Source organism: Motacilla alba, chromosome 10, assembly GCF_015832195.1.
Source record: "Motacilla alba alba isolate MOTALB_02 chromosome 10, Motacilla_alba_V1.0_pri, whole genome shotgun sequence".
Taxonomy (NCBI): Eukaryota; Metazoa; Chordata; class Aves; order Passeriformes; family Motacillidae; genus Motacilla; species Motacilla alba.
The window spans coordinates 1,616,576-1,629,811 of NC_052025.1; the positions used below are offsets into that span (position 1 = coordinate 1,616,576).

Here is a 13,236-nt window from a genome sequence, read left to right on the forward strand (position 1 = left end):
AAGATAGAAAAACAACTATTCTGAGTATCATTCAAATTTACAGCTTGTGTGGGAAGGCAAATTCCTGGGGAGACTGAATCAAACAGTCCCCATAACTTTTCTGGAAACTGTCTCATTATTGGAAGTTGTTTTTTTTTTTTTTTTTTTTGTGTGTGTGTGTGTGTGAATATTTAATTTGGAGCAGGGACCTTTGAAAATCTAGATTTTATAGGTCATAACCACAGAAACACAGATTTTTTTTGTCTGGGCTAAATTCAAGTATTGTTAAATCCTATCACCCCACTGCAGTATACTGGAGTAAGGTCACAACTGGAATTTGACCATGTGGCTGAAACGTGCTTTGCTTGTTGACAATGTCTTCTCACTCTCCAGCTCATATTGCTGTGCACAGTGCCTTCTGTGAAATAAAGCCCTGGAATTCCAGTGGAAGTTTGTTCTGGACGACTGGATTAAAGCAGGGCTTTTGCAGCCACAGAGGAAGATATGGAGGTACAATGTAACTTCAGTAAGTTTTTACTGGTGTCACTTTGAGCATTCAGCTGTAGGGTTGCACATGTGGTGTCTTCTTCAAAGGGTAGTTTAGGGCCTTGGCATCTCTGCTGGAATTGTCAATTTAAAGGCTGACAGCTTACTCCAGTCCTCAGAGGGGTGACTGCATTCATGAAAATACTGAAAATGGACCACATGACACAAACAACTGCTTGTTTTTTGGACCAGTGGGAAAGCTGGGAGTGCTTCTAAATCCTCTGTGGAGAATAAGAGATGCCTTGGAACATGTCTGAAAACTTGGTTGTTTCAAAGGAGTGCCTAGTAGGGGGAACTGGGAAGCTATTGTGGAGCAGTTGCTGCTGGAAATGAAAGTTAGAGGGAAAAAAAACTCCCTTGCAACTTGAAGATTGAAACTTCAGAGAAACTGTGCTTCAAGTAGAGAGCACAGAGTTTGTGGGAGAATTATAAACCACCCCATGACCTTGAAGAAAAGTACTGTGTTTTTGTGAGGGTGTATTTGGCTCCCTTGTGATGAAAACCCCTGAAGTTGCCAAGGTCCTGGTTGTTTTTACACTGGTCCTCTTTGCAGCTACTTCCATCTCTGAAATTCTCAAGAATGTCTTTTATTGTCTTAGTATTGCAGCCATGGGGCAGGTGAGCATGGCTAGGTGTCCCTTTCTTCCCCAAAACATGATTTCTGAAGCTTTTGTGCAGCAATGACCTGTCAGTTCAACTGAAGCACAGATGTCAAGGCAGAAGCTTCTGCAGATACAGCTGTTAATTTATGCTTTTACTGTTGTCTTGATTTTGTTGTAAATTTCGATTTTGTTGTTTTTAAAGTCTACTCTGTGATAGTTGTACAGCACCCTTATGCACACTTCCTTTGTACAGAGGTATTTCCTCTTGACTCTTTTATTTCATATATCAGTTTTACTTATCAGATTACTTTTTTTGTCTTAGCATTTTTTGAATGTTCTCTCTGCTGCCTGTGTTACAAACAAGTTAGGTTTGTTAACATTATACATACCCAAATGTCTAAGGAAAATCATGGAAGAAAGAAATGCAAAAACCTTCACTTCTGTTTTTGCCTATTTTTTTTTCACCTGGTTTCCCTGTGACTAGAAGTCCAGTATTGTAATTTAATTGAAGTAATTCTGTCACTTCAGGCATATATGTCCTTGGGGCAAGAAGGCATAAAAGCTCAGAGACACAGACTGTCCATCATAAGAGGTTTTTTATTTCCCCAGCCATCTGGTTGTTGTGAAAAAGTCTTTTCTGTCACCTGAATTTTTTTAAGCCTTCATTTCTGGGTCCATGCAATCAGAGGCTAATACTCTCCACCTTCACAGGTTTCTGTACAGCTGCAAAGATACAAGGAGGTGGAAACAGGGCCAGAATAGATCAGCTTTTCTCAAATGCACTGGCTAAGTTCAAGGCAATCGTGGGGATTTCTTCTGATTTAAGATACTGATCCTTGGTCTTTTCCCTGAGGGGGAACCTCTCCCCTCCAGCAATTCAGAAATATTTCAGAAGAATTGGATATTGTGGAATTGAGTATTTTATGTTGCTAAAACTTTGCTGCTCTGCCTATTTTGTGAGTTTCTTGAAGATACGCTAATGTCATGCAGCATTTAGTCTTTGTTTGATCCTACAGTGGTGCTTCTGAACACAAGACTTGATCTGTCATTTTCCATGCTCTGACTGATGTGTCCCCTGTCACTTTCTAACCAAGAGAAAAGTTTCCTCTGTAAATATTTGCCAGTTGCCAGTTCAGGGCAACATTCCAAGCGGCAAACATGTCAACCAGAAGTGTGTTTCTTCCCACATGCTTCTCCCCATGCCAGTCCAAAAAGAGCATTTGGCTTGGACGTTCTTGGCAGAATTGCTTCCAAAAGCTTGTTGTCCATCTGCTCGTACAGCTAAGTGCTGTCCAAGGAGCCAGGAACACATAGTTGTAGAAGACTCGAGTGTTAATCATTCATGAGAGCAGCTGGAGTGAAAGTAAATCCAGAACACAGCTCAGAGCTGGGCTGCTCTGAATTTTCAGGCAAGTCAGAAGCTTTGCTTCCAGAGTGCACTATGACAGAAGTGGAATCTATCACTTAAAGCATGATGAGGAGTACTTGAAAGTTGTTATGATAAAACCCATTTAATATCTAAACCACAGATTTAGAAACAGGGCAATAAAAATGCAAGTTGAATTCAGATATTGCCACTTGGCCTGTTGACCTGCTAAATGTTACCTGCCAAAGTACAGTTGTATCATTTCACCAGTTTTCATGAACATGCTCACTTGCTGTGTTCATCCCGAGTGGTTTATGTATAATATTGTGCTAATCATTTACTTAATGTTGGTTCATACATTCCTGTGGTCTGTGACCAAAATGAGTGCTACTGAGCAGGTATTTTAGTTGTTGCATTCAACAGTCACTTGCATTCTTGATAGACTTTTTAATTTTAAAATCTGTGCCTTTTCACAGCAAAAGCTCGCTGGGCAGAAGTTTCAGACTTTTTTACATCTCTGATTAGTGCCTGTTCTCTGATTGCTGGGTTCAGTCTGTAACTGAGCTGTTGCATTACTGCACCTCCAGATCTGCATGTTACCCATCAGCTTCATTTGTCATTAACGGAGCCTGCCTGGATTGGCTGCTGCTCTTCTCTTGTGACGCGGTTGGCGTGTCTGCAGCACTGAGGTCAGTTGTCACCTATGTGCTAACTTGATCCAATAAAACCACTCAATGCAGACTTGGACACGGGTCATGATTATCAAATTTTGCTTTTAGTGCAAATTCTGAATGTAGTGTTTTGGCTTTTTGGCAGAGAATGGAAGAAAGGTTAGGGAGTGTTGTATGCAGTAACTGAACGTCCCAAGTTTGCTACGTGTTTCAAGTAGCCTGCACTGTAAGTTTTGGGTTGCATTCATCTTCCTTGTTAAATCTATTTTTTGCTTAAACGTTGACTATGGGCTTTATATGCTTGGAGAATTAATACACAGGAAGCATGTCTTTTCTAAAGTGAGGCTTTGGCATGAGAACCAGAGAGATTTTAGCAGAGCTGTTAAGATGACTCAGCTGAGTTATAACAGTAATTTCTCCTTTCAAAATCTGGAAGCAATAAATACTTCCGATGTGCTTTTTGAATGCAGTGGAATCAGTCCCTTGGGCAGACATTGCACGAAAAAGCTTTTGGAAATAACTTTGGATATCAACTGTGTTATTGTGAAAATACTGAAATGCAATATGCTGACTGGAGCTAAGAATGCAATGTTTTACCTCTTCTTTTCTAAAGCCTTCATTCTGTGCACCCTGATGTTAGTGTTTCAAAAAGACCAGATAGGAAAATTGCTTGATTTAGTTGGTTTTTTTGGCTTCAACTCCAGGACAATTAATAGAAAATCGGTGAAAATACATCTTTCTGGGATCTCTGTTATTCAGAGTATCAGAAGTCAGTTCATTCTTCCATACAAACAGTTTGGTGTGCTGCTGACATGTTGAAAATGAGTTGATCTGTTCTAATTTATTTGCGTTTGGTGGTTTTGTTTTGGGGGGGAGGTTTTTTTTGAGGTTTTTTGGGGTTTCTTTTTAGCAGGAAATCCTGCAGCTGTACAGGGCAAGCATGCCAACCCTCTTCTCAGTGGCAGGTAAAGGGCATTGTCTATCTGCAGCTCTACAGTCACCTTAAACTACTGAAACCAGCTTTGAGTGACTGAGATTGTTGAGTGCTTGAAGGTTTCTTGCAGTATTTAAGTAGCTTAGTTGACGTGAAGGCAAACAATGCTTTCTCTTTAGCAAATTGCCTCGGGGTGACCTGATTTAAATTTCTACACAGCAAGATTATGGGAGTCTGGGCTGGTGTGTGGAGGAAGCTTACAGGAGGTAACCTCAAGGTGAACCACAGAGAGGCAGGAGCTTTGAAACGGAAGCAGCTCCCGTGTGGAGGTGATTGGAAAGGACATTACTTGGGATTTGACAATCTGTGCGCACATCTGGGGGTCTGCCTTGGTTCGAGACCATATCAGTGCACAAGTGTGATGGAGATTTGCTTGCTTTTTGAATTGAATAAATATAAAAGAAAAATAAATGTAAAATATGAAATATTTCTATAAAACCCCCTTGATCTAAGACCACCACATATCTAGAAGTAGGGGAAGCAACTTGAAAAGAATTATTTTGTGTTCTCCAATGTAACTCAGGTGCTGTTTCATTCCAGAAACGTGTGCTTGGAAAGTTCAGTGTGTCAAGAGAAGGCATCTCTCCTCCATTTACTGGAAGGGGGGAATGAGAAGGAGGTTGAGCTTGTCATATTTTTGATTTCAATTGAGTATTAACTGTATGCATTTCTTAGGTATGTGTTTTCCAGCACTGCCTCTCCTTCTTCCCCCACTTAAATAGCCCTTCCTGACAGTGTTCTCCCCTAGGACACAGTAAGTGCTGTTCATCCTGTCTGTGAACACTGCAAAGCATCATTTTTGTTCTTTAGGGGACTTGAAGGGAAGTAATTAAAATGACAGGAAGTGCTTGGGACTGAAAGATTTATGTCTGTGGAAAGATCTTATGAAATTCAAAGCATATTTGAATCAGAAAGAATTGATTTGGCAGCTGCATAGTTAAAGAACTGCTGTTTCTTTCTGAAATGTTAACTTAATGTCCTCCAAGGCAAATCAGGCAGAAAGGGAACTGCTTTATGCATTTTTGGTGTAGTGAACAGCAGTAATGTGTGCAGTCTGTAAACATACTAAATCCCCCGTTTCTGAGGAACGCTAATAAGTAGTAGTGATTAAAGCTGCCTTTTAAGTTCCCCTTCCCACAGTCACATCAAAAGACATGTACCTCCTTCAAGAAGTAAATGCAGGAGGTAGACACTCAGCTTCTTCATCTGTTTGATGTGTCTTCACTCACTTGTATAAATGGCTGTTTTTTTGGAGAGGGAAGTGTAATGAAAGTAGTTTAGAAATCATGGCTAATGTTGAAATTTTGTATAGGAGGCTTGATAACAAGTCATGGTAGTGGGAGAACATGAGCTGCAAGCATACAAGAAAATCTACAAGTTGTGCCTTGGCCTTTGCTTCCCCCCAGAAATGGTTTATTGGATGTTTTCCATGTTTCCTAGTGTTCTGAAGTTGTGTCTTTTCCCAAGTGCTGACGGGGTTTTCACCTTGGGATGTATCTATACAATAGATTTCTTCCTGTTGGAAACTTCTCACCTTGACTGTGTTGAAAATGCAGAGTGTGCTGATGTGATGGAGAGGGGGGGACGCCTAGGTCATGAGGTCGTGATGAGCTCTGGAAGAAGGCCCTGTGTGCTTGCATGTCTAAAGTAACAGCATGTGTGTACATCTGTGTATGTATTTAGAGCTGGGCCAGAATCACTTCCCCCCTGCACCTCAGTGAAGCTGCATTTTGTTTGGTAACCGGATTTCATTATCAGGAGGTCTAGGACTGGTGCTGTCTGTCTGTCTGTCTGTTTGTTTGGAAATTCTCTGTAAGGCAGACTGGCCTGGCTCATCAAAGGTTTGTTGGTATGCTAACAGAAAGGAATTTAAATTTGTTTTGTATCATTCTGGTTTGAGTTCAAAAAGACTTTCTCACTCCATACGTCATCAATTTATATGCTAACATGAACTTTGAATATTTAGTGTAGTTGTGATTCAGTGTGTTTCCTTGCGGGGTAGTTGATGTGTTGCCTAAATTAAGTGTTTAACAACTTGGTGTGAAGATACGGAAATTTTACAAACCACTGCTCTTTAAAAGGAAGCTCTTCAGTCTACTGAAGTAATGAGGATAGTATAAAAATGGAATATCCAAATTTTATATCTGTTGAAGCTGGGTTTCCAACACTTTGGATCTGGAGTCTCTGAACTATTACTGTACTGACCCTTTGGATGCAAACACAGGGCAGCCCAGCTTTCAAGGAGTATGTTTGGAAAGCTGGCAAACTTGCTGTTAGTCATGCCAAAGAAGTAAACTGTATGTTTTGTCTGCTGCAGTGTGAGTGGGCCATAGTTCTGTTGTGAACAGATTTAGCTGGCAAACTTTGTTACCTGCACACAGCTTGAGCATTACACCACCAGAATGGCAGGTGCCCTGTCTTGGTAACATGCTCTGAAGAAGTTGTACCAACAGCAAAAACCTGGTGCTGTTTTGTTGTGGGATTGGTTATTTTTCTTCTCTCTCTCTCTCTCACCTGCCCACTGAATTACTTTTGTTATTTTATTGCCTCTTCAGCTCATGCACCAACCCTGTACATGAAATCTCAGCCTCTAACACCTGTATTGCTAATGACTTTATTTGCAGGTATTTAGGCAGAAGTGGATGATGAACTGCGTGTCATCGTTCAAGGTAGAAGTGTTCACATCGCAGACAGTCTCACTGGGGATTGGGAACATGGCCTGTTACATCCTGGATTGATATGCCTTTTGGGATAAATAGTTTGAAGGGAAATGTGAACCCACTGTAGAATGTTGAGGAGAAAGGTTTGAGGCCTGAGTGATTAATGACTTAAAAACAAAGGAAAAGTGCAGGTTTCCATATTGTTGTTTTTATGGTAGTTGCTTGTGACAGCTGAATTCACACTTTTTCATAAAGGTCATGCAAAATGTACTATTTTTTATTTATATTGCCATAGGAGGGCAGAAATGCAACAAGTAGCACTGAACCAGTGAATCTTTGCATTAGACTGCTGAATAATTGATTCTGTAATGTTTAGCACCTTAAATGGATGAGAAATCTGTTTAGTTTTGACCTGGGTGCAAGCACATACTTGGATATTCAGAGTGTACTACAGCACCAGGGCATGGGAAGAAAGTAGTCACTGTGCTGAGGGATTTCTGATACTGGGGCTGTGTTCACTGCTCAGCTCCTGGTATCCTGCAACTGTTCTAAGGCAAGCTACACTGGCTGTTCTTAAGAAAGCTAGGCTTAGCATCTGCTTTGCATTTGTTAAACTGCTTGCAGACTGTCTGTTTTGAAATAAAGGATAACATTAACATAGATTCCAAATTGTAAAAGGTCAGAAACTACGGGTAGAGTGAATGGTACCTTGGTGAGGATAGTGCCATGTACTCATTTTTGAGGACACGTTGTTTCACAATTTTACCTGTCATTTAAAATTGCTAAACATTGTATTATACAGTTGCAAATGATGTGTTTAGCTCTGCTTTTAAAAGGCTATATTCTAAGCTCAAATCTGTAGGCAGAGATTTTAGAATAAATGAGGAGCCATTGATGATGTCTGTAGTAGTTAACACCTTGCAGATATTACATAACAGTGGTTGATCCTTGTCCTTGTGTGGCCACTCCTGTGGTGGCGTTGGGATATGAGGGTCACTCATGTCACGTCAGGAGAGTGGGTGGGTTTGACATGTAGCACCTCCCAGTGCCCCGAGGAGGGCAGGAGGGCCTGGCTGCCTTGCACTTCACATCAGCCCTGTGCAGTCAGGTCAAAGTTCCTGCCTCTCATCAGAGGAGAAGCTTTGCCGTTTGATGCCAACAAGACAACTGTTCTGGGCAAACATGTTTCAGAGAACTTACCGAGGGTGACTGAATGCGAATACTTGCTGTGGCTTTTTCTGTAGTAGTTGTGTAATAAAAATCATAGTAATACAACCATTGAAAGTTAAATGATAACTTGAACCATAATAGGAGTACAGCTTAGTTTAAACAAAGTTGTCTTTCTCCTAGACAACAAAATTGGAATTTTTTTTTAAATTTACCTAGAGAGGAAGCTGGAGTTCAGAATAAAGTTTGGAAAATAACTGCTCCTTTATGAAAAACTATTGATTGCTCTTGAAGAGCCCTGAGCAGAAGGCAAGTAATATTTGCTTGACAAAAAGTTCATATTCATGAAAACAGATGAACATTAGTCACAGAAAGCTGGGTCAGCAGCATAATGTAAGAGATCAAATTTACATAATTTTGAAAATTAATCAGAGTACAGTTGACTTTAATGATCACAACAGATACTTTTTTTCCTGCTATATACAAACATGAAGCCTTGGGAAGAAATTAATGCCATACTTTGCTCTTGTGTTGCAGAATTTTCTTGTTCTACCTTGTCAGACTTCTCAAAACTATTATCCCAGATGTGCAGGTTGTTGCAGGGATTGATAGCTGAAATACAGTAGTTAAGATCTGATAAGAGTGAAGCAATAATAGGTCCTGAGGGGCTGAAAGCTGAGTTTTGGCAGACCTGTGTAGGGATGAGCTACCACCATCTGTCAGGTTCCCAGATAGTCTGGCTTGAACCAGTACTTTAAAAAAACTTCATAATTTTTAAGGAGTAACATTTTGTTCCAAGTAGGAAAGAATTGCATTCGAGAGTATAGTTTCATATGGGGCATAGTCAAATTTGCCTAAATGCTGAAAAACCTTCTAGTAGGTGAATTGTGATCATTTATGAAGAAGTCTTAAAGCAAGTAACGGAGACATGCAAGAAGGAACTAGAATTTCAAGTCACACACTACAGGACATCTGAATTAGTACCAGCCTGAAACAGCCATTCAGTATCTTTATAATGTGCAAGGAACATAGTTTGGAACTTAATCATAGAACTAAGCTCCCCAATGTTCCAGATGTCCTAAACTAAACTTGCCAATGTCCCAGAGTAACTATTCCCCTGTCTATAGCTTTAAAATATTAAGCTCTTAGCAGTTTCATCTAGCAGAGCTGATACAGGAAGGGGTGGTGAATGCCAACAGGATTAAAACATACCCTGTGTAATGGACCATAGATTCGGATTTGGTTGTGGTGAAAAAAACCCCAAACCCACACAATCAAAGAAGCACAAACAAAAAGAACAGCCCACAAAACACAGCGTAGGAAAAACACACATCATAAACCCAGAGGAAGTACGTGGGCAGAAAGATCTTCCACGTTCAGAAAATGCAGTATGAGATGATGCTGGAATTTGTGTTTGATCTCAGTGAGCCTGAAATCCAAATGCTACTGAATGAAACTGTTACCACCAAGAATTTAGAGAATACCTAGGAAATATCTGTAAAGACAAAACTGTAATTTACTTCTAATTCATAGTGTAGGAATCTGCTGCAGTAGAATTGAGAAAGTACATTCTTCTTCAGTGCTTTTCTTTATTCAGTTTTCTTCTTCCATAAATAACCTCACTAGCTTTTGAACCAAAAGCATTTCATGAAATATAGCTGCAGCTAAGGAAAGAGAAGGGGAGGGGGAAGCCAGGGGCCAACTGCTAAGAAATACTCCAAATATTCAGAAAGCTCTGTGTAAACTTTTGCAATTAGGTGCTTCATGCACTCATTATTCCCACCCTCCAATAATTGTAAACAAATACCGGGTTCAGGGCAGCTGCTTTGCTGACTGGGCTTCTAGGCAGTCTACTTCCATCTCTGACTACATTCCAGGAAGTGAGGACAATAGACTAAAAAAACAATGATTAATAGGTTTTTTTAGGGACTCTATCTCCCTGTTGATAAGTAAAAAAATATATGGCTACTTCAGCAGTAATTAACCCACTTGAAAAATGAATGTTGTTTCCACAGTCACATTTGTTCCAGCCAGTCTTACAAAATATCATAGTACAAGCGACTTTTGTTTTCCTCAGATTCCACAAGATGTATTCATATTCCTACTCTTAAACATTTTGATGACTTAAAATCTACTGTTTAAAATTGTCATTTTGAAACATGGTATTCTATTAATTGAGTTCTTCTGGTAGTACATGCAAATGAATTGTGTTGTTTCATCCCTTGATGTAAGATGTTAAGACAGCAGTTGCCTTACCCCCTTCCTTCCTAGTCTCATTAACACTTGAGTAAGAAGATAGACCCCAGTGACAAACTACAGAAAAATAACTTTCTAGTTACCCATGTTTGGTGTACAGCTTGAAAAAACCAAACTATTGGGGATTTTTTTTGTGTTTGCTTGATTTCAAATTTTTCTTTTCAAATTTTAACTTTAAGCAATCATTCTGTTTAGGAACTGCATTTGAAAAGGGCAAATTTCAAAGCAGTATTACAACTATTTAAATGATTGTGATGGTAACAACATGTTTTGAATTGTTTGGGGCCTTTGTGCGGTGCAACTAGAAAGAAGCAATATTGGGTGGTCACTTCATTCTCTTCTACATCTGGTTTTGCTCTTTGCTAGGTGTGGTATGTTCTATGGGCCTTCGGTTTTTGGTACAAGTCCAGAAAGTGTCACCTTCCTTGATGGTGGTTCTGAGTAGAGGTGAAGATGCTTCAGCTGGTGCTGGGTGCTTACAGAGCATGGGGACTTGAAAGGGCTTCTGGTGTCTTTGTTAACAGACTGAGAACAAAGACAGGTGGCAGTTGCAAGTGACTGAACTTCTTCACAGCTGCACTTGATGCAAATTTTGGAACTTTCAAATACGTGCAAGTATGGAGAAGGACATAGTGATGTCCTGGAAGTAGGGTGGCTGCTGAGTGTGTGGGCTGTACCGAGCAGGAATTTGGCTTGTTGCTGCAATGCAGATACTTGCAGATCAATCCTTAGGCACTGATACAGCCGCCTCAGGCAGTGCCTCAGGTGTTCTGTGAGCTGCACTTGCTTTTATCCTCACCTTATGTTTGAGGGGAAGCCCATGAGGTGCAGGCTGCTGGCATACCTTTAATTAGATGTATTTGTACATTGTTTGCTCATTACTAGAAACTTGGCAGGCATTGAGAAGTTGGATGAGTGTGATCAAGGATCTAAATTTCCAAGTAGAAAACTAGTGCATTGCCTGTTTTAATGCAGGTGCAGGTGATCAATTGGGTGCTGAAGTAATTGTGGTATGTATACTGTATTTACTCTGGCCTGCATTAAATCTGCTAGCCTGTAGTTAATAGCTGTGTTGGCATAGAGCTGATGTTGCTTAAATGTCCACTGAAAGCAAAAAAAAAATCACTTTTCTAACCAACCAAGACAAGAAAAACATTAAGTGATGAATTTGTTTTATCAGAAATGTTTTTGCCAGCTTTGGTTGGTTAAAATTTGCAAGAATTTTTTTTTTTTTTTTGCTGTGGGCTTTTCTCAGCTAAAAGGCATTCCCTGCCATGTAGCTGTATGAAAGTGTAACTTTATTCTTTAACATGCTGGTCTTTCTAAATTGCTGCATAAACTGATTTCAAATTTGGATAGCTGCTGTGGATCAGAACTTCATTTGAATTTTTAGGTTGTCCAGGAGACATAAAAATGGGATGAGAGCCTTCCATAACTGCAAATATGGAACACAAGCCTTTGCCAGCAGCCAGACCTGGGCTTGGATAATACTGTGCCTGGAGGTGTTTGCACATGCTGGGAGAGATGCTGGTGTTTGTCAGAGCTCTCTGGGGATCCAGAATTGCTAAATGGCTTGTGTGCAAGCTGATTTGCCCATCCTCATTATTATTAAACCACTATGATATATTAGCTTTTGTTTAGAGTAAAAACTGACAAATGATCCTAAGAAACCTAGGGGGAAAAAAGAAAATGGTCTAATAAACAAAGCCTGAAAATACCCAAACAAGAAAACCCACCTCCTCAAAACACCCAAAGTCTTTGAAACAGAGTTTGTGGTCTTTTAAAAACAAAACAGAACTCCATTTTTACCTTTTTTTTTTTGCAATCATACTTTCAGAGGGGAGATTGCCCAGGGAGGCCTGAGTTGTGGTGCTTTAGGCTGTTATTCCACACAGGGACAGTAAACCATGGAAAAGCACAGTTAATGCAAAATAAACGGTTTTGAGAGGTCAGTGTGATAGTTTAGTTTATGTTAACACCCAGACTTGTGCTACAAGTGTTTTCATAATTAACAATTATGACTTTTGGCAATTTCAAGTGTTCCCCTGTAAAGACTAATGAATTCATTTATTATGAGTGCTTATGTGTGAGTAATTTAGAAGCCTGGACTGAAATTTATTTTCTTGAGCACGAAGACATCTTGGCAATGGAAATTCTGGCTCCTGAAGGGAAAAGGAAACTTACAACTTCCTGAGTTGTTTTCTTTCCAGTGTGTTGACAGAGAAGGTACTTGAAAAATAGAAATTATTGAACTGGGGATAAGAAAGTAACTTTTTTGTATTTTGTGTTACAGGCTTGGTTGCTGGAAGCCTTCCATGTGATCAAACAGTACTTTCAGACAAACTAATTTTCTATTAAATGAAGTTTAATTTTGAGGTAAGGTCCTGTTTAATTTTCTTTGTTACGCATATAATGACATAAAACCTACAGTAATTAAAAAGCTTGTACATGTTGGTATAAAATTTTCTTTAGAGAGTATGTGAAGTATATACTTCTGTGGCTGTGTTTATGAAGAGAGAATCTGAGCTGAAAAATAAACATGATGTATGAATATTGAAGTGCCAAATAAATACTGTAATTAACAGCCTGGAATTAACCTGACTATGACAGACATTGACTGTTTTGAAACAGTTGCCAGGGAGACTGAAGAATATGATCATGTAATAAGGGATTGCTCTAAGCCTTAGGAAAAAGGGCCATGCCTTTCACTGGTATGAAACAAATAGCTGAGAAGATGACTTAACTCTTTCATCTGAATACATGTAAGAGGTGGCAAAAAGAACAAGGAAAAATCATTACTAGAATAACTTCACAGATACATTGCCACTTCTGTACTGTAATGCTCTCAGAATGTCTCTAAATGGTAAAATTGGCTTTGGGCAAGACACTGATAAATCTCACCCCATGTTCTTAATCTGTTGGAGTTACTTTGACCTTGTCCACATTACTGTTCTAAATGTGTCTCTGGCTTTGACTGCTCATCTGGAAATGGAGC

The 13,236-nt window shown here is 39.7% G+C and overlaps 1 protein-coding gene across 7 annotated transcripts in view; it reads left to right on the forward strand.

Annotated features, from left to right (window-relative positions):
* Positions 1 to 13,236, forward strand: part of TLN2 (talin 2) — a 146,954-nt gene that overhangs the window by 31,922 nt on the left and 101,796 nt on the right. For 6 of the 7 annotated variants that reach the window (XM_038147558.1, XM_038147559.1, XM_038147557.1 and 3 more), the window contains one exon: positions 12,535 to 12,617. The gene's annotated coding sequence lies outside the window, so the exon portion shown is untranslated. Of the gene's footprint in view, positions 1 to 3,232; positions 3,391 to 12,534; positions 12,618 to 13,236 lie in introns of those variants that run through there. The other variant, XM_038147561.1, reaches the window with a different exon arrangement.